Below are 21,817 nucleotides of genomic sequence, written 5' to 3' on the forward strand. Positions count from 1 at the left end.
AATAAAATGTATTATTATTATTATTAAAACATACAAAAAAACCAAACACCTTTGCTAACATAATATGCTTTTGTTGTCTCAGCCACTCTGGGAGGCTTCCAACAAAAATATTGTGTGCTTTAAGGAAATGGAAGCAGTCGTCTGGGCATGAAAAAGCAATATCTAGGGACAATCTGGATCTACTCTATTAATTACAAGGAAATTTTCTGTTCTCAATAAAATATTCTTCTACCTCAGCTCAGGACATGTTGGAGCTATGAATTATATCCACAGAACAATGAAACAACCTGGAAGGATTTCAGTTCTGTGACATGGTATTGATACACCGTAAATCTGTTCTTAAGGACTCTATATGAGCTCTTGGATACCCCATAAGGGAAAAGGAGCAGGTTTTTTCTATAACACTGACTTTTATACCATTCCTCAGTAAAATACCGCTCTTCCTTTCACAGTGTTCCCCCAAAACTGAACCCTGTCGTACCCTTCCCAGCCCAAGCTCACCATGTAGGAGCAAGAGGAAACCTTAATTCTATTCACTGCTCGCCCCCACGCCCCCGTGTTATGGTGCTCCAAGCTCTGGGTTTCCAACACCTTAACAATCTCCTGAGAACTGTCTTTCTCCTGCTAACTTATAAACTCTGATGCCGCTTTTTCACAGAATTGATAGCTTAGCCAGCTCCAGAGGCACCATTTGCCTGGGGAGTTTGTAGGCAGGGCTGTTGCAATGAACAGCCGTGGAAGCCTTTGGGAGGCAGAGACGAGAGAGGGCATCAGAGAAGGAAAAGAAGGAAAGAGGGACAGAGGCCAGTGTTGCCCGGGGTACTCTGACTATCATTCAAAGCACCCCAGGGTGCCATGGCACACTGGTTGAAAACCACTGGCTTAGGCAAATCTGAGACGTGGTGAGAATAAACCAAACTTTATTGCTAAAATAAAAGCTGAATGTAGCAGGCACTTATATGATGGTCTTAATAAGAGTGGCTGGATATTTATATTTCTTTTCCTATCTTATCTCGTCTTGCCTAATCTACCCATGACTCCACAGCACCCACATCAGAGAGGAACAGAAGGGCATGGGCTGAAACTAAAGATTGACTGCAACACCCGTGAGTAAGATCGAGGGATTTAACGGGACATTAAATTTTGAAATTTGGCTGAAAACGGGAAAGGCATAAACTAAGGAAGTCTGCCTCCCCGAACTGCATGATAAACAAAGCAACGAAAGAGCAAGCTGCATTTGAAAGAAAAAAATCTTTTTTAAGCTGTCAAACCTGACATCGAACTTAGACCTCCCCCCAACAGGCAGGAGAAGGGGGGAAGAAAATTGGACATTGTTAACCTGCATGAAAATAATCGGATGAAAAAAAATCTTTCACTGCCAAATCCCCCGGGTCGGGCTGCCTGAGTAAGGCACCGGGAAAGTGAACTGTCAGATCAAATTGGATACAAAGTGGGGGTTTGTCTGAAACAAAGTTACTGGACTTTAGTGGAATTATTTTGCTGAACTTTTGGCTACATTGAAACAAAGTGAGGATTTACAGTGTAGACTCTTGAACTTTTTCATCGCTCTATGTTTCCTTGTTTCTTTGTCTCTTATTTCCATTTGGATACAATTGAATGCTCCCTCTAGAGGGTTTAAAGAGAAACAGTTACATTGAAAAAGAAACAGTGGGATTTTCCACTTGTAAACTTTTCCTGTGAGAACGACCTTGAGGACATGAGCGGCCCAGTGGATGAGATAGCAACCAGATCTAAAGCAAAGCTAGCACAAAGGAAAAGGGGCTCAATATCAGGCACAACACCAGCTGCACAGGAAAAGGCAACAACAGCATCTATGGATTCTATGACACAGGCACTGCTTAAAATAAACCAATCTTTGGAAGCACTGACAAAGTTGTCCACAGAAAATTCCAAAAAATTGACAGAACTGACAGCAAGATTGGACTTGAATACTGCAAGTGTGACATCTAATACAGATTCTATTAATAAATTAATTCAAGAAAGTTCGGAAACACGAAAGATTGCTGAAAGTGCTAAGAGTACTGCAGAGGAGACAAGGGAAAAGTTTGTGCCGATTGCAAGAAAAGTGAATGAACATGATGCAACTTTGGCCTTACTGGAACTACAGAGGAAGGAGAAAAACCTGAAATTAAGACTGGTTCCTGAAAGTGAGGGGGACAGCCTTGTGGAATTCCTTACAGAGAACTTTGCGGAATTTTGGCATGAGGAATTGGAGGAAGAAGATGAGTTTGAAATAACTACAGCCTTCCGGCTGGGCAGGAGGCAGGGCAAGAAACCAAGGGATTGCCTAATTACACTGAGATCTAAGGAAGAAAGAGATAAAATATTGAACCTGCATTACCAAAAGGCACTGGTGATTCAGAATTGTCAGATACAGATTTTTAAGGACATCCCTAAATACATCTTGGAGGTGAGAACCTTCTACAAAAATTTGGTCGACCTGCTGAAGAAAAACACCATACCTTTCAGGTGGGAGTTTCCACAAGGACTATCCTTCAACTTCAAAGGAAGGAAGATTAAAATAAGAACAATTCAAGATAAAGAACAGTTTCTGGAGAAATACTCAGAAGACCTACAGAAAGGAACTGTAGGGGAGAAAGAACCAACTGACATTGCAAATCTATCATTTGGACTCCTCCCAATACCATCGGAGGAAGAACAAAAGCTTGGAGCAGTCGGAGGAAAAGGTACCTAATAACAAAATGTCTCTGCAACTTCTTAGTTGGAACTGTAACGGTTTGAACCTTCCCCGAAAAAGACGTCAAGTCTTTCATATTTTAAAGAAAGAACAATTAGATTTAATATGCTTGCAAGAAACTCATATTACCAGGATACACAGGAAACTTTTGATAAATAAGAGACTTGGACAGGAATTTATCTCATCAGACAAAGTTAAGAAAAGAGGTGTGGTGATCTATGCAAAAGAAAAATTGGCTCCAAAAATGATATTCAAAGATGAACAAGGAAGATACCTGGCAATTGAAATACAAATTCAAGGAGAAAAAGTTTTGATAGTTGGAGTTTATGCGCCAAATGAAGGGAAGGCCGAATTTTTTAAGAAGTTGCATGAGACCTTAATGGACTTTCTAGACTATAAAATCGTAATGATGGGAGATATGAATGGAGTTGTCTCCACAAACATGGATAAAGCACAGAGACAAGTGATTTCTAAGGAAGGGAGATTACCAAAGACCTTTTTTGAAATGACTGAAACTATGGACTTTATTGATATTTGGAGAACAAGGAACCCTCTTGAGAGAGAGGGAACTTTTTTCTCTGAAGCAAAAATGGCATGGACAAGAATTGACCAAATTTGGGTTACTAGTAGCCTGGCGCCAAGAATTAAAAAAATAGAAATCTGCCCAAAAACCTGCTCCGACCATAACGCGGTAAAGATGGAGATGAAATTAACAACAACTGGATCCTTTAGATGGAGAATGAATGACACCCTATTCAGAGATGAAGAGATTTATAAGAAGGCCCAAAAAACATTGAAAGATTACTTTGAGATAAATTTGAGAACAGAAGTGGAGAAAAGAACAATCTGGGACGCTAGCAAGGCCGTGATGCGAGGTTTCCTAATTCAACAGAACTCTATAAGGAGGAAAAAACAAAATGAGAGGAAAGAAAAAATCTTGGAAAAAATGAAAGAAGGGGAAAAGAAATTGAGGTCTAAACCAAAGTTTCATGAGATTTTGAGAGAAATAAAGTATTACCAGATGCAATATATGGAACTGATGAATCAAGAAATAGAATGGAAAATAAAGCAAATGAGACAAAAGACATTTGAATCGGCAGACAAATGTGGGAAACTTCTGTCATGGCAATTGAAAAAGAGGCAAAAATTGAACACTGTGACAAGTCTAGAATTGGATGGAAAAATTATCCACAAACCGAATGAGATAAGTAATTGTTTTCAAAGCTTTTTTAAGAAATTGTATGCACAAGGGCCAGTTAATGAACAAGAAATAGAAGAATTTATTTAAAAATATGGACTACCAAAAATTTCGGAACAAAGCAAAATGATCTTGAATGAGAAAATTACAGAACAAGAAATAGAGGGTGCCATTCAGAACATGCAACTGGGAAAATCACCAGGACCAGATGGTTTGACTGCTAGATATTACAAAGCGCTGAAGGAATGGTTAATACAACCACTGAAGGAAGTATGCAATGAAATTTTGGAGGGGAAAAAGGCTCCTGAATCGTGGAAAGAGGCTTTTATCTCACTTATACCGAAAACAGAGACTGAAAAGAACCAGGTCAGGAACTACCGCCCTATATCTTTACTGAATGTGGATTATAAAATTTTTGCAGACATTTTGGCAAAAAGACTCAAGAGAGTGCTGTTAGGGGAGATTCACAAGGACCAGACAGGCTTTCTCCCAGGGAGACATATGTCAGACAATGTGAGGAACATTATAGACATTTTGGAGTTGCTAGAGGTGGACATTAATAGGAAGGCTGTTTTAATTTTTGTGGACGTGGAGAAAGCCTTTGATAACATTTGCTGGAGCTTTATGAAGAAGAATCTCCAAGGGATGGGGGTAGGCCAAGGTTTTGAAAACGGTATAGGTGCAATATATTCTAAACAAAAAGCAAAGCTAATTGTAAACAATGTGGTAACGGAGAAAATACCAATAGAAAAAGGTACACGACAGGGATGCCCAATATCCCCTTTGCTTTTTATATCAGTCCTGGAGGTTTTGTTAAATATGATTAGAAGGGACCAGTTGGTTAAAGGTATTCAGGTCGGAGTCAAAAATTATAAGTTAAGGGCATTTGCAGATGACCTAGTGTTAACTTTGCAACAGCCAGACACTAGTACCAAAAGAGTATTAGAACTAATTGAGATATTTGGTCAAGTAGCAGGATTTAAATTGAACAAACAGAAAACGAAAGTGTTGGGGGGAAAATTAACAATGGAAGAAAGAGAGAGATTTCAGAGTGAAACAGGTTTGGAAATAACGAAAAAAGTGAAATACCTGGGGGTGAACTTAACATCTAAGAATGTGAACTTATTTAAAGACAATTATGAAAAATGTTGGACAGAAGTAAAGAAAGATCTAGAAATATGGTCTAGGTTGAGACTTTCCTTGTTAGGCCGAATTGCTGTTATTAAGATGAATGTATTGCCTAGAATGTTATTCTTATTTCAGACGTTACAGATTTTGGACAAGATGGACTGTTTCAAGAAGTGGCAGAAAGATATATCTAAATTTGTCTGGCAGGGCAAAAAGCCCAGAATAAAATTTAAGATTTTAACTGATGCAAAAGATAGAGGGGGCTTTGCCCTGCCGGACTTAAGACTCTATTATGAATCAGCAGCTTTTTGCTGGTTGAAACACTGGTTACTTCTTGAAGACACAGACATTTTGGATTTGGAGGGGTATGATAATAACTTTGGTTGGCATGCATATTTATGGTACGACAAGGCAAAGGTGTATAAAATTTTTAAAAACCATATTGTCAGGAAAGCATTATATAATGTTTGGACTCGATATAAAGATTTGTTGGAAAGTAAAACTTCCAGGTGGTTGTCACCAATGGAAGCTAAGGCGGTGAAAAAACTTAATATGGATTCTAAATGGCCAAAATACTGTGAAATCCTAGAACAAGATGGTGAGAAGCTTAAACTTCAGAGTTATGAGAAATTAAAGTTCAAAGTTCGAGATTGGTTACATTACCATCAGATAAATGAGACATTTAAGCAGGACAGGAAAATAGGATTTCAGAAGGAGAGGTCAAAGTTAGAAACAGAATTGTTAGAACCCAATACTAAGAATTTGTCAAGAATGTATAACTTGCTGTTGAAATGGAATACACAGGATGAAACGGTGAAATCAGCTATGATTAAATGGGCACAAGATATCGGTCATGATATTATGTTTGCTGACTGGGAACAGTTATGGACCACTGGTGTTAAGTTTACGGCATGTAATGCCTTAAAAGAAAATATAATGAAAATGATTTACAGGTGGTACATGACCCCAGTCAAGCTTGCAAAAATTTACCATTTGCCCAATAATAAATGCTGGAAATGTAATGGGACTGAAGGTACCTTTTACCACCTTTGGTGGACCTGCCCAAAGATTAAAGCCTTTTGGGAAATGATCTATAATGAAATTAAGAAAGTCCTTAAGTGGACTTTTCCTAAAAAACCTGAGGCATTTCTTCTGGGCATGGTTGGCCAATTGGTGTCAAAGAAGGATAGGACATTTTTTATGTATGCTACGACAGCAGCAAGAATTCTTCTGGCAAAGTATTGGAAGATGCAAGAACTACCTACTCTGGAAGAATGGCAGACAAAGGTGACAGACTTCATGGGATTGGCAGAGATGACCGGCAGAATCCGCGACCAGGGGAAAGAGACAGTGGAAGAGGATTGGAAGAAATTTAAAATATATCTTTAAAATTGTTGTAAAATTGAGGAGTGTTAAGATGTCAAGGGGTAAGAAGTAGAGAATTACAGCTGTAACTAATAAGTTTAAGGAAATTTAATGAAAGGGAACTAATAGATAAACTGACTAATGGGTTGCTAAAGAACTGCAAAATAAGGATGCAGCGAAAGGGAGGTATGGGGAAGTCGGAGGAAAGAAGGTGTATGAAAATAAGATTATGATTTAAATGTTTTGTATGTCTTTGTTTTGTGTTTTGTATGTTTTTTATTATGTGTTTGAAAAATGAATAAAAATTATTATTTTTTTTAAAAAAAGAACAGAAGGGCATGGGCGCTGCATGACAGAAGAACAGGTCTATATCAATACCATTTCACGGAACTGAAATCCTTCCAGGATGTTTCAGTCTTCTGTGGATATAATTCATAGCTCCAACATATCCTGAGCTGAGGTAGAAGAATACTTTATTGAGAACAGAAAATTACAGTACCTTATAAATAATAGAGTAGATACAGATTGTCCCTAGATATTGCTTTCTCGTGCCCAGATGACTGTCTCCATTTCCTTAAAGAACACAATATAGCGTCCCTTCCCTTGGCACTGGACATTCCCATTGAAGAGTCGCCATGCAGTGTGGTCCCTTCATCCTCCTGTCTCTCATCGTGGGCCTTTTTGCACCCTGGCCTGAGCTGCTGGGCATCTCTGCGTCAGATACAGGTATAAGCTCTCTCTCCTCTTACAACTTCTAAATCTTATGTGTATCATGGCTGTACCTCCCCCTATTTCTCTCCAATTCTTTAACCTGCCTCTCTACATAGGGTTGCCCCCTTCTATAAGGCCCAGGTGATGTGGAGCTTGCTTTCTTGTAGGCAACACATGCACCCAATTATATTGATCACGCTATGGGAGTTTGAGGAGCTTGTGTGCCTACAAAGATTTCCTGGGCTGACTTTGCCCAGTGAGTGAACATGTGACCTTGAAAGGAGCTCAATGGATTCTCCATGGTGGCTCAAAATGAAGAGCTGTGGAGTTGTATCCAACATATTTCTACTCAGAGTAGATCCATTCAAATAGATGACTCTAAGTTAAACACGACAATTCATTTCAATGCCTCTATGCCAAGTATGACAACGTTGTATACCAGCTGTGGTCCTTGCTTGGGATCAGTGTCAGCACCTGCAATTCTCAGAAGTTGCTGGCATTCTAGCACCCTGCCCAAGGCCACAGTAGATCAGTGATACTCTGGTTGTTCTGTGAGTCACTCTTTAAACTTTACACTATGTTCCCAGGGAAGCAACATTCTGGGAACTACAGTGGTACCTTGGGTTAAATACTTAATTCCTTCCGGAGCTCCGTTCTTAACCTGAAACTGTTCTTAATCTGAAGCACCACTTTTGCTAATGGGGCCCCCTGCTGCTGCCGCACCACCGGAGCACGATTTCTGTTCTCATCCTGAAGCAAAGTTCTTAACCCAAGGTACTATTTCTGGGTTAGCGGAGTCTGTAACCTGAAGCGTATGTAACCTGAAGCGTATGGAACCCGAAGTACCACTGTATCAGATTTGGAGTACACCTACCCTTGAATAGTCTGATCTTTGCCAACTAAGCTCAGGGCTCAGGGTGTGGACATAGGAGTCTTGTTCATGGTTAGTGTTGACTTCTGACATCCTCAGGAATATGTGTTGTTTTACTACGCCAGCCAAGATACCTTGCAGGTGGTACTCACCAGAGTGGCAGAGAGCGGCATGTTGTTTGGCCCATATTGGATTTGGCACAATGACTCCCATGAGGCACAACCTGGGTCTCTTTGGGAAACTCAGATTTGGAATCAAATTATCATTGGCTCTGCCACTCCCTTCAGTTATCTGTCTCAGCCAGCTCAAAGGACAGGCACAGAGCTTTTATGGAATCATGCTATTCTCAATACAAGATCTGTAGTTTTATTTTGTGAGGTTTTTTTGTTTGATTTTTGGTTCATAGATAGACAACTTGGCTTCTTCCAGAAGTCTTGGAGTTCAGTTTCCCAGCTGACACCCAATGCTAAACTATTGAGAACAGGAAAGTGACTCTCAGCTAGAACTGGATACAGCCCAGTGGTGGGGATGTAAGGTTGTTAAAAGCTTCTGGGTAATGATCTATAATGAACTGAAGAAAATGTTTAAACTAACTTTTGTTAAAAAACCTGAAGCTCTTTTACTAGGACTGATAGGAACTGAACTCCCCAAAGAAGATAAGAAAATATTTTTATATGCTACAACAGCTGCCCAAATATTGTTAGCCCAAAGATAGAAGGACGAAAAGATTGCAACGAAAGAAGAATGGCAAATCAAGCTAATGGACTATGCAGAAATGGCAAAATTAAGGGCAAAGCTCAGAGACTATGACAATGAGAAGTTTAAAAAAGAGTGGGAATCGTTTATTATTTATGTGCAAGAATACTGTAAACAGGTTGATACATATAAGTAAAGCATTTAAGTAAATGCTTGCAACTAGCAGAAAATTAGATAAAATTAAGGGAAATAATAATTGAAAAGGTTTAAGAATGGATATGCAGAAGAACTTAGTTAATATAAGGAACCAGAAGAGGGTATGGAGGGAAGTCCAGAGATTTGGGGAATCTCAAAGAGAAGGTTTGTGAAAACATATTTGTATAAATTTAGATCTGGTAGAAATGTGAGTTAATTACTGTTTTTATTTGTGAGGTGGAGTCACATGGTCAATGTCATTGCTTTCTGTGTTTCAGACTTTGATATAATGTTTATATGAGGCTTGCCTTTCTTTGCTTTTACCCACCAGATGGTCTACCTGATATATGCAAACTCCCAAAGAAAGTAGGAAGATGCAGAGGAAGTTTTGCACGTTTTTTCTTCAATGTTGAAACCCAGAAGTGTGAGGAGTTCATTTTCGGTGGCTGTAAAGAGAATGCAAATAACTTTCTGAATGAAAATGAATGCTATCAGAAATGTGGACGCTTTGGTAAGAACAAATAACTTGCTGTTTTAGGGCAAATGTTTTGGGGGCAAATGGGCACATTTCAAAATTTGAGAAACTCTGATGGGTGCATGTCCCCTTTTCTTGAAAACATGAAAGGCCTCCAAGTACAAGTACAAGTATCTCTCTCTCCAAACCCCTCCATACAAACCCAGAAAGGCAGCATCCTCTCCCCTTAAAACCTAAACACAACTGAACAAAAAGCATTGTTTGAAATGATTTTTGGTGCATTTTACATATTGCAAATTTTATTTGAGACGACTGAACAAAACTTATGGTCAAAAAGCCTTTGGCTTACTTTTCTTAAGGTATCTTAGCACAATGACAAACAGAATGTCTGAGAAGATAAAAATCAATTAAAATAAAATAATGTGTACCATTACAGTGGTACCTCGGGTTAAGTACAGTGGTACCTCGGGTTCACCTCCTAAGACCTCATCCAGTTACAGAAGCAAAGAAACAGACAGTATGACAGAAAGCATAGAAAGAGACACAGAACTGCTCTGTAGGCGGGAAATATATCATCTGCCTCTCAGCGTTGACCATGAGCCCCACAGACTCACGAGATAAACGACTGCTGCAAGCTTGTATTTGAGAACATTCAAGAAAGTTCTGCACCCATAAAACTCACAATGCTTGACGATATCATCCCTTGAAAGGAAAATGAACAATGGCATCTGTTTCTGAGATATACTGTGTCCTGTGCTTTTACCTTCTTCTTAATGCTGCACCTTTGCTGTGGGCTGCCCTGGGCTCTCTGGGAGAGGAAGGGGGATGGGGGGATATAATTCTTCTTCTTCGTCTTCTTTCTTCTTCTTCTTCTTCGTCTTCTTTCTTCTTCTTCTTTGTATCATTTGATCCACCACAAAGATTCTCTCTTTCTTCCACAATAGTGAAAGACAAGTAATATTTTGGCATCCTCAAAAATGCCCCCTGCTCATGTTAAAGAAGACAACAGCTAAATTCCAGATGTCCTGCCAATCTACAGATGTCCTTCCATTCACCTCAGCAGAATATTCTGAATAAGTGCAACAGTATTTCAGCATCCTCTGTATTCTGGTTCTTGAGTATGGGGTTTTGTCCACATTAATTCATCTGCTATTAAATCCACATTAATGCTGTTAAGTGTCTTCTATGGCTTACTATTTCTTTGTGGGGAGCTTAGATGATTTTAGTTACAAAAATATTTATATGCTGCTTTATCATCTAAATATCAAAGTGATTTACATTATGTACATACATAATAAAACATGTATAAAAAAATTAGATCAGAGAACATCAACTAACCATTAAGTATTTTCTTAAATGTTGGCATAAAGCTGTCATTATATGTGGGGAGCTTAGATGATTTTAGTTACAAAAATATTTATAGGCTGCTATATCTTCTAAGTATCAAAGTGATTTACATTATCTACATATACATATTAAGTAAAAATGTTTTCAGCAGGCCTTTAAGGATTCACAGACTGCGGAATCTCTGTTGGCTGAGCAGTCCTTAGGACTGGGCAAATCGCTAAAGGTTTGGATTCTTGTTGTCAGATGAGCCTCACCAAGACATGATGCTCCTCCAGATGATCTAAGTGTTTGAGCTGACAGATGAGATGTTAGGCTGCCCTTAGGTATTTTGGACTTGTAGATTACCTTAATACAAAGACAATGAACTTGGCTCGGTAGTAGATGCACAGCCAGTGCAAACCTTTTAACAATTCTGTCACCCTTTTGCACCAACTGGAGCTTTCAGATGAGGCCGAAGGGCAGCCCCACATACATCACATTGCTGTAATCCAGCCTCAAGGTTACCAACATGCGGCCAGACTTTCCCTGTCCAGGAGCAGCCATAGCTGGCCAATCAGGCAGAGCTGTCAAAAGGAAATCCTAGATGCAAAGGACACCTGGGCGAACCCTCCAGAACTGCCTTGCGTATCTCCTGGTCATGGGAACCACCCTCCCAAAGGGCATTTGTCTTCATCTGGAAGTGCCCTGGGAGGGATTTTAATTCAGCTTTAAGAACAGCATAGCCCTTTCTACTGCCATGATGTGAGCTTACAGTTTCCAGGTATGGATAGGTGCTGACATCTAGGGTGAACACAATGAAGGAAAGAAAGTACTGCAAAGTAGCCTGGGCTAGTTCTTATGGAATCGATGGCTTGTGAGAACTGTATAAAGGCGTGTGCACCAACCACTTCAGCTATGAAAGCCAGAGTGGAGTGGTGGTGCAGTCTGTAACTCACCACCCACCTGGAATGTGTGGATAAAAAGCACAGAGGGAGCAACACAGTTGGACAGCAAGCGTTCACACGTTACACCCCCTCGCCATTAGGAGTCTGTGGTCACACCCACACTAGACATCTAAAACAGACTTGCACCACGTTGCCAGTCCTGGCTTCCACCAAAGACTACCAGGAACCCTAGTTTTTTAAGGGTGCCGAGAGTGGTTAGGAGAGCCCACACTGAGAAATAATTTTGAGAGCCCTTAAGCAAGACTGTTCTTTTTCTCCGGCTGAATTAAAAATGGAATAAATGGTTCCAAATCTATTCCCCCGCCATGAGGTATGTGTGTATAACATATTGCATGAATTCCATGTTTGCATTGACATACAGTCTTACTTGAAATAAGAAGCTCCCACGGCTGTACTGCTTAAACCGTGTTGCAGCTCACTGTCTCAGAAAGTGCCATAGGGATGGGAATCTGTGGGTCGAGAAAGTAATCCTCTGACCTTTCCCAGCTAAGCCCCTGTCTCTCTTTCCCAGGCCCTCAGGTTTATCACCCAGAGTGCCTAAGGACAGGAAGCAAATGATCCTCATCTCTGTCATCCTGGAATAGATGCACTTTGATGAACAAGTAAGAAGATATGGGGTGTGGAGAATCTCTCGCCAACACTTATTAAATAATACTGCAGTTGAGAGAATGTGGTAGCAGAGAGCACCATTTCCCCATTTTCCCCTTATATTTCATGTAGATTGTGCTGTGTACCAGAAACCTTAACTGACTGCTTCAGTAATAAAGCGAGATGAGTCCCACAACCTCAGTCGTTCACGACTGGACCTAATGGTCAGGGGTCCCTTTACCTTTACCTTTAAGGATAAAGCAGGACATTCTGGGATCAGAACTGGGATGGCTTCTGTAAATCCAGGACTGTTCCTGGAAAATAGGGACATTTGGAGGGTCTGGAAGCCTAGAGAGTGGCAGATAATGGGGGCAGCAGCAAACAGGTCTCCCATCAGCATCAGGCCAGGAGAAGCGAACCCCACTTTATTCCTGTGCTCGTGCTGGTGCTATAATTTAACTGAGTTGAAATTATGAAACTGCAGATGCTCAAAGTATTGTACTAAAAAAAACCAACCTCAGATTTGTCTGTGGTCTTGGGTTTTTTGCACTAACGTTTTAGGAATGTAGAAGAGGTTGTAAAGCTGGAATAGCAGGCATTGGACAGGGGGAGGAGAAGAGAAATGTTGATTGTGTGGCGATTCCCGCCCCCTCCCACAGATGGAATAAATAAAGACACAGGACACCAGAATTTAGGTTAATGGGCGAAAAATGGCCACAACTTTATTGATTACAGTTAAGAGCGGTATTGGCTTTAGACATTGCCCCTATCAGACTAACCGGTATAAAACCGGGAAGGGTTAAGCACCAACGGGGGAGCCCCCAATATGCACATCCCTAGGCGCTCCCCGAGGGGTTACCGCTCAGGAGCGCGCTTTAGGCCCTAGCCTCCATAGGTTTCGGACGAGGTGACGCCCCCCGGAGTCCTTTAACGAATTACCCTTCAACATTTGAGGGAGGTGATGGCGTTCCTCCCCCCCCCAACTCATTTGCATAATAATACCCCTGCCAATGCCTAACCGCCACACAAGCCAGGCTCGCCGCCAATACCCTCAGACCTGTAACCAATCCCTGATCCCCTGGAAAATGTCAGCAAGCCAAATATTGTTACCAGCATCGAAGAGATGCACGCCATCCCCGCGGTAGAGGGCCTCCTTGCTAAACTGGATGCCTGGGTGCTCAATGACCCGCCCACCCATCGCTACCACTCTACGTGCCACCAAGCATTCTAGGATCCTCCTGGCTCTATTCACAGCCACAGGATTTTTGGAATCCCTCCAAAAGCGCCTCTCAAGCAAAGATGACCAGAAAATAGTTAGATTCGGATAGGAGGCCCACAACTCCCCCTGGTCGTTGAAGATATGCCACATTAAGTCCACCCCCTTTCTGTAAGCTAGGTCATTCTTACCCAGTTGGATAACCGCCGCCTCCGGTGGGCCTTCAACGGCAATTCTTTTTGTTACTGCTGGGAAGAATTCCTCCCAACGCATTCCACGACGCGCGATCCAGGAAACTTCAGCATTGTTTGGGAGCTGCAGATCGCCGCCCCAGCCCCTGGTGACCGCACACAATCTCGCCCAGTGGACAATGCTGTGGCCGATGATCCACAGACGCACTGTCCCGACACCTGAAAATAAAAGAGTAAGAGAGCCGGGTCAGGGGGCTGATGGGGAAGGAACATTAGCATGGTTTCCGGATGTATCCCCTGTAAGCGTTCGAGTTCCACCGTCCCATATCCATTATCCTCTCCGCCGGTAAACCCATGTGCACAGCAGTGGTTGCAGCCCCGATGCAGAAAGAATGTGCGGCGTACTCCTCAGATGGGAGCCCTATGGCAGCGATTGCCTTGCGCATAACCCTCGTGAACTGGTGCTTTGACAGGTGAGAGCCACCCGTGTATATGAAGAAAGGGCCACTGGCTTTTGGTCTTAAGCACAGGAACTCTCTTGCGTCCTTTACTGGGCAAGGGCCAGTACCAGTATGGGCCAAACATCATGCTGCTCTCTGCCACTCTGGTGAGTACCACCTGCAAGGTATCTTGGCTGGTGCAGTGACACAACACCATATTCCTGAGGATGCCAGAAGTCAACACTAACCATGCACAAAGCTCAAATGTCCACACCCTGAACCATGACTGATTTGAGCTTAGTTGGCAAAGATTGCTGAAGAGAGAGATCAGACTATTCAAGGGTAGGTTTACTCCAAATCTGAGCATTCCCAGAATTTTGCTTCCCTGTGAACATAGTATAAAGTTTAAAAGAGTGAACAACCAGAGTATCACTGGTCTACTATGGTCTTGGGCAGAGTGCTAGAATGCCAGCATCTTTCTGAGGATTCCATGTCATGAAATTCAACTATCCAAAAATGCATTGGAATTAATTGCCTTGTTTAACTTATAGAGTCATCTCTTTGAATGGATCTACTCTGAGTGAACCATCGTTGGTTACAACCCCACATGTCTTCATCTTGAGCCACCACAGATTTAAGCCACCAAGCCATGGAACTCCTTTGAAGATCCAGATTTGATCAAGCGCACGTAATTGCTCACTGGGCAAATTCAGGTTGTTGCTTGGGCCTCCAACTGTTATAGAAATATCAATATAAGTGGGCACATTTGTTGCTTGGGAAAAATCAAGTTCCAAGTCCCTTTGACCTTAAGGAGGGGGGCAACCCTAAGTAGAGAAGCGGGTTAAAGAAGTGGAAAGAGATAGGGGGAGGTAAAGCCATGATACACAAAAGATGCGCTCGTTTCTCTCTGGTCAGGGACAGAGGGTGGTGCTTGTGGGGGGAATTGTCATCGCGCCACTCCTTGGTGTGTGGAGTGCTTCAGGGTGCGCCCCCTCGCCCAGCTTGTCCGGAGTTTTGGGCTGGGCTGCCATCAGTATGCTGATGACACCCAACTCTATCTGTTGATGGATGGCCATCTTGACTCGGCCCCAGACACACCGATCAGATGTTTGGAAGCTGTGGCTGGATGGTTACGTGCGAGCCGGTTGAAGTTAAATCCTTCGAAGACAGAGGTCCTCTGGCTGGGACGGGATGATATGGGATTGAGGGGGCAACTCCCATCTCTTGCAGGGGTGCAATTAGTGCCAGCACTGTCCGTTAAGAGTTTGGGTGTAATCTTCGATACCTCCCTCTCCATGGAGGCGCAGATTGCAGCTATAACAAAGGCGGCATTTTTTCATCTCCGCCAAGCCAAGCAGTTGGCTCCTTACCTCTCTCGCCCTGACCTAGCCACTGTGATCCATGCGACGGTCACCTCCAGACTGGATTATTGTAACTCGCTCTACGTGGGGCTGCCCTTGAGACTGACCCAGAAACTCCAGCGAGTGCAGAACGCCGCGGCGAGACTCCTTACAGGATCCTCGCTGCGAGGTCACATTCATCCGCTGCTATACCAGCTGCACTGGCTCCCAGTGGAGTACAGGATCAGGTTTAAGGTGCTGCTTTTAACCTTCAAAGCCCTATACAGCCTTGGAACCTCCTACCTACGGGACCGCCTTTCCTGGTATGCCCCACAGAGGAACTTACAGTCTTCAAATGAAAACATCTTGACGTTCCCAGGCCACAGAGAGGTTAGGCTGGCCTCAATTAGAGCCAGAGCTTTTTCGGCTGCGGCTCCAACCTGGTGGAACGCTCTGTCACAACAGACAAGGGCCCTGCAGGACTTGCAAGACAGAGCTGTTCCACCAGGCCTTTGGTCAGGGCACAGCCTGACTCCCTCCTTTGGCAATCTTTATAGAAATTTAGTTTATGGTTGCCATCAATTTTGATTTTAATTAATTTTTCTAATGCTTTTAGAATGTTGCACTATTTTAGTGTTGTTAGCCACCCTGAGTCCGGCTTCGGCTGGGGAGGGCGGGATATAAATAAAATTATTATTATTATTATTATTATTATTATTATTATTATTATTATTATACCTGTATCCAAGGCAGAGATGCCCAGCAGCTCAGGCCAGGGTGCGAAAAGGCCCACAATGAGAAACAGGAGGATGAAAGGACCACACTGCATGGTGACTCTTTGATAAGAATGTCCCGTGCCAGGGGAAGGGATCCTAGTTGCTATTTCATGTTCTTCAAGGAAATGGAGCCCATCAATTGGGCATGAAAAAATGAATTACCAATCTCTAGGGACACTCTGGATCTACTCTGATGATTCCAATGTAATTTCCTGTTCTCATTAAAGTATTCTTCCAGATCAAATAGGGACACATTGGAACTCTCAAATGTTTCAGTTCCGTGATATGATGTTGATACAAACCTGATCTTTGGTCATGCAAAGTTTAAGGCTTTCTTCCGGTTTTTTATTTTCTCTCAACTGCATATAGCGAGACCTGAGAACAGATCACAAGAGTGCTTACGGTCGACAGCAGTGTTTGCCAACTTGGTGCCCTGCAGATGTATTGAACTACAACTCCCACCAGCCCCTGCCAGCTCAGATTGGTGAAGGTTGGTCCACAGACTCTCAATGTCAATGCAAACATGAAGTTCATGCAATATGTCATACACACATACCTCATGGTGGGGGGATAGGTTTGGAACCATTTATTCCATTTTTAATTCAGCCAGAGAAAAAGAACAGTCTTGACTTGGCTGGAAAAGATTCTTATTTAATCTCTGGATGGCCACATGAGTATGTCTGGAAGTAAGCTGTTCCAAAGCCAGCATCTCCCCAAGAATTCCAAGTGCTGACACTGAGAATGTCCAGCAGGCATTATGTCCTCATTCTTTGTCACCACCAAGCCCTTTCCACAAAGAATCCTGGGACGTGGAGTTGCTTAAGGGCTCTCAAAATTATTTCTCCGTGTGGGCTCTCCTAACCACTCTCATCACCCTTAAGCTCCCCACAAAGAAATAGTAAGCCATAGAAGACACTTAACAGAATTAATGTGGATTTAATAGCAGATGAATTAATGTGGACAAAACCCCATACTCAAGAACCAGAATACAGAGGATGCTGAACTACAGTTGCACTTATTCAGAATATTCAGCTGAGGTGAATGGAAGGACATCTGTAGATTGGCAGGACATCTGGAATTTAGCTGTTGTCTTCTTTCACATGAGCAGGGGGCATTTTTGAGGATGCCAAAATATTACTCCTCTTTCACTACTGTGGAAGAAAGAGAGAATCTTTGTGGTGGATCAAATGATACAAAGAAGAAGAAGAAGAAGAAGAAGAAGAAGAAGAATTATATCCCCCCGTCCCCCTTCCTCTCCCAGAGAGCCCAGGGCAGCCCACAGCAAAGGTGCAGCATTAAGAAGGTAAAAGCACAGGACACAGTATATCTCAGGAGCGACGCAAGGTGATAAGAGGTGAGGAGACCTTCCTTCAGAAAGAGATGCCATTGTTCATTTTCCTTTCAAGGGATGATATCGTCAAGCATTATGAGTTTTATGGGTGCAGAACTTTCTAGAATGAACTCAAATACAAGCTTGCAGCAGTTGTTTATCTCGTGAGTCTGTGGGGCTCCTGGTCAACGCTCAGAGGCAGATGATATATTTCCTGCCTACAGAGCAGTTCTGTGTCTCTTTCTATGCTTTCTGTTATACTGTCTGTTTCTTTGCTTCTGTAACTGTATGAGGTCTTAGGAGCTGAAGTTTGGGGACTTTACTGGGGATCCAGTAAGATCCTGTACGCTTTTAAACCTCAGTAAACTATAACTGAAGAATTCTGCTGCCTTAGTGTGTGTTTTTCCTTTGGAACGCTGCACGGGAGTTGCAGTTCATGCAATTGCAATCTGTTGCTATCTGCCCATGCCCTGGAGTTGCGCTAAAGAGCCATGGAGACAGGGAGTGGCTAGATTTTGCACCAGCCCCGTCAGATATTTTCTACCTGAAGGAAGAATCCCTTCTGGAGTCTGGCCATGGCTGCCTGAGAGTAGGCTCAGTCCTTTAGATTTCTCAGTTTGAAAAGCTGGAAAGATACTTATGTTGCAGCACATCATAAAATATATGATATTATTTGCAGCTATACTGAAGTTGATGTTACTGTATTATGTATGGTTTATCTTCTACTGGAGAAGACTGGTCAGTCAAAGAGCAGCTGAGAACAGACATTGAGTTCGGCTGTTATTGAGTACAGTGGTACCTCAGGTTACATACGCTTCAGGTTACATACGCTTCAGGTTACAGACTCCGCTAACCCAGAAATAGTACCTCGGGTTAAGAACTTTGCTTCAGGATGAGATCAGAAATCTTGCTTTGGCGGCGTGGCAGCCAAGGGAGGCCCCATTAGCTAAAGTGGTGCTTCAGGTTAAGAACAGTTTCAGGTTACGAACGGACCTCCAGAACAAATTAAGTACTTAACCCAATATGCAATATGTAAAATGTACCAAAAATCATTTAAAACAATGCTTTTTGTTCAGTTGTGTTTAGGTTTTAAGGGGAGAGGGTGCTGCCTTTCTGGGTTTGTATGGAGGGGTTTGGAGAGAGAGATAATAATATTGTACTTGGAGGCCTTTCATGTTTTCAAGAAAAGGGGACATGCACCCATCAGAGTTTCTCAAATTTTGAAATGTGCCCATTTGCCCCAAAATGTTCACAGCTCCTGCCCTACAACAGCAAGTTATTTGTTCTTACCAAAGCGTCCACATTCCTGATAGCAAGAAGCATACTTCAAAAAGTTATTTGCATTCGGTTCACATCCACCGAAAATGAACTGCTCACACTTCATGGTTTCAGTATTGAAGAAAAAACGTGGAATACTACTTCTGCAGCTTCGTATACTTACAGGGAGTTTGCATATATCAGGTAGAGTATCTGGTGGGTAAAAGCAAAGAAATGCAAGTCTCATATAAACATTATATCAAAGTCTGAAACACAGAAAGCAACGACATTGACCATGTGAGTCCTGAAGATAGCCCTCCTAAGTATACAATGAGGAACTTCTGAATGGGGATCTAATAGTTATGGTAACAGACCAGCAGCCCAGTTGAAACTTCGGTACTTGTTGTGATTTCTCCGTAACTCTTTAAATGGATTTAGCATAATTACCACCATAGTAAATTTGAATGGAAGTCTCTTGGGGCTTGGGGCTACAGAGCTAACTCAGACCACTGAGATACATGGTAAGAGAAAGGGTTGACAGACCATCACCCTGAAATCCTACAAACCTATAGGAACATTCCAACTCAGATGGAAAGTATTAGCTTGCCACAACTTTAGACTCAACAAATCCCAAATTCTCTTCCAGTGCTATAATTCAGTGGTTCAACATTTGGCTGAGTGAAGAATGTTAGGGCTGTGTCCACTTCTGAAAGCCAAATATTAAGAATGAGATTGACAAACTGGAGAGTCACCGAGGAGAATAGAGGGGCCAAGATTATAAAGGGATATAATTTGTTCTGAGGAGAAAGTTTAACAAGAATAGATAGTCTGGAGCTACTCTGTCTAGATAAAAGTTACTTCAAATGGAAAGTATGAGGTTGCTTCAACTTTGGGCTAGATGACCACCATCACCACCCCACAAAAACAAAAAACTTCTCTTCCGGTGCTATAATTTGGTTATTCAGCATCTGGCTGAATGAAGGAGGATAGGGTTGTGTCCAGTTTCAGCTGAGAGTTACTTTCCTCTTCTCAATAGTTTAGCATTGTGTGTCAGCTGGGAAACTGAAATCCAAGACTTCTGGAAGAAGCCAAGTTGTCTACCCAGTGACCAAAAACCAAAAACAAAATAAAACCACAGATCCTGTATTGAAAAGAGCAGGATTCCATAAAAGCTCTGATCCAGTCCTTTGAACAGGCTGAGACAGATAACTGAAGGGAGCAGCAGAGCCAAGGATAAGTTGATTCCAAATCTGAGAGTTTCCCAAAGAGATCCACATTGTGCCTCTTAGGAGTCATTGTACCAAAACCAATATGGGCCAAACATCATGCTGCTCTCTACCAATCTCGTGAGTACCACCTGCAAGGTATCCTGGCTGATGCAGTGACTGGCTGATGGGGAGGGAACATTAGCATGGTTTCCGGATGTATCCCCTGTAAGCGTTCGAGTTCCACCGTCCCATATTCATTATCCTCTCCGCTGGTAAACCCATGTGCACAGCAGTGGTTGCAGCCCCGATGCAGAAAGAATGTGTGGCGTACTCCTCAGATGGGAGCCCTATGGCAGCGATTGCCTTGCGCATAACCCTCGTGAACTGGTGCTTTGACAGGTGAGAGCCATCCGCGTGTATGAAGAAAGGGCCACTGGCTTTTGGTCTTAAGCACAGGAACTCTCTTGCGTCCTTTACTGGGCAAGGGCCAGTACCAATATGGGCCAAACATCATGCTGCTCTCTGCCACTCTCGTGAGTACCACCTGCAAGGTATCTTGGCTGGTGCAGTGACACAGCACGATATTCCTGAGGATGCCAGAAGTCAACACTAACCATGAACAAAGCTCAAATGTCCACACCCTGAACCATGACTGATTTGAGCTTAGTTGGCAAAGATTGCTGAAGAGAGAGATCAGACTATTCAAGGGTAGGTTTACTCCAAATCTGAGCATTCCCAGAATTTTGCTTCCCTGTGAACATAGTATAAAGTTTAAAAGAGTGAACAACCAGAGTATCACTGGTCTACTATGGTCTTGGGCAGAGTGCTAGAATGCCAGCATCTTTCTGAGGATTCCATGTCATGAAATTCAACTATCCAAAAATGCATTGGAATTAATTGTCTTGTTTAACTTATAGAGTCATCTCTTTGAATGGATCTACTCTGAGTGAACCATCGTTGGTTACAACCCCACATGTCTTCATCTTGAGCCACCACAGATTTAAGCCACCAAGCCATGGAGAAGCCAAGGAGCTCCTTTAAAGATCCAGATTTGATCAAGCGCACGTAATTGCTCACTGGGCAAATTCAGGTTGTTGCTTGGGCCTCCAACTGTTATAGAAATATCAATATAAGTGGGCATATTTGTTGCTTGGGAAAAATCAAGTTCCAAGTCCCTTTGACCTTAAGGAGGGGGGCAGCCCTATGTAGAGACGTGGGTTAAAGAACTGGACTTTGCTGATAGCATTCATTTTCATTCGGAAAGTTATTTGCATTCGCTTGACATTCACCATAAATGAACTGCTGACACTGCATGGTTCTTATACTAAAGAAAAAACGTGGCATATTTGCTTTGCACATTCCTTCTTTCTTAGGGAGTTTGCATATATCAGGTAGACCATCTGGTGGGTAAAAGCAAAGAAATGCAAGCCTCATTTAAACATTATATCAAAGTCTGAAACACAGAAAGCAATGACATTGACCATGTGACTCCACATCACAAATAAAAACAGTAATTAACTCACATTTCTACCAGATCTAAATTTATATAAATATGTTTTCACAAACCTTCTCTTTGAGATTCCCTAAATCTCTGGACTTCCCTCCATACCCTCTTCTGGTTCCTTATATTAACTGAGTTCTTCTGCATATCCATTCTTAAACTTTTCAATTATTATTTCCCTTAATTTTATCTAATTTTCTGCTAGTTGCAAGCATTTACTTAAATGCTTCACTTATATGCATCAACCTGTTTACAGTATTTTTGCACATACTGGTAAATAAAAAACAATTCCCACTCTTTTTTAAACTTCTCATTGTCATA

General features: G+C 42.2%; 1 protein-coding gene across 3 annotated transcripts in view; it reads left to right on the top strand.

Moving 5' to 3' along the window:
• Positions 1 to 21,817, top strand: part of LOC309358241 (surfactant protein C-like) — a 61,885-nt gene that overhangs the window by 7,011 nt on the left and 33,057 nt on the right. The window contains exons 1-3 of one of the 3 annotated variants that reach the window (XR_014163360.1): positions 12,871 to 13,877; positions 14,636 to 14,797; positions 16,178 to 16,444. The exons of 1 other annotated variant lie outside the window; for it this stretch is intronic. The gene's annotated coding sequence lies outside the window, so the exon portion shown is untranslated. Of the gene's footprint in view, positions 1 to 12,870; positions 13,878 to 14,635; positions 14,798 to 16,177; positions 16,445 to 21,817 lie in introns of those variants that run through there. One more of the 3 variants, XR_014163359.1, reaches the window with a different exon arrangement.

The sequence above is a fragment of the Podarcis melisellensis genome (assembly GCF_964234715.1).
Source record: "Podarcis melisellensis genome assembly, chromosome: 15".
Lineage (NCBI taxonomy): Eukaryota > Metazoa > Chordata > Lepidosauria > Squamata > Lacertidae > Podarcis > Podarcis melisellensis.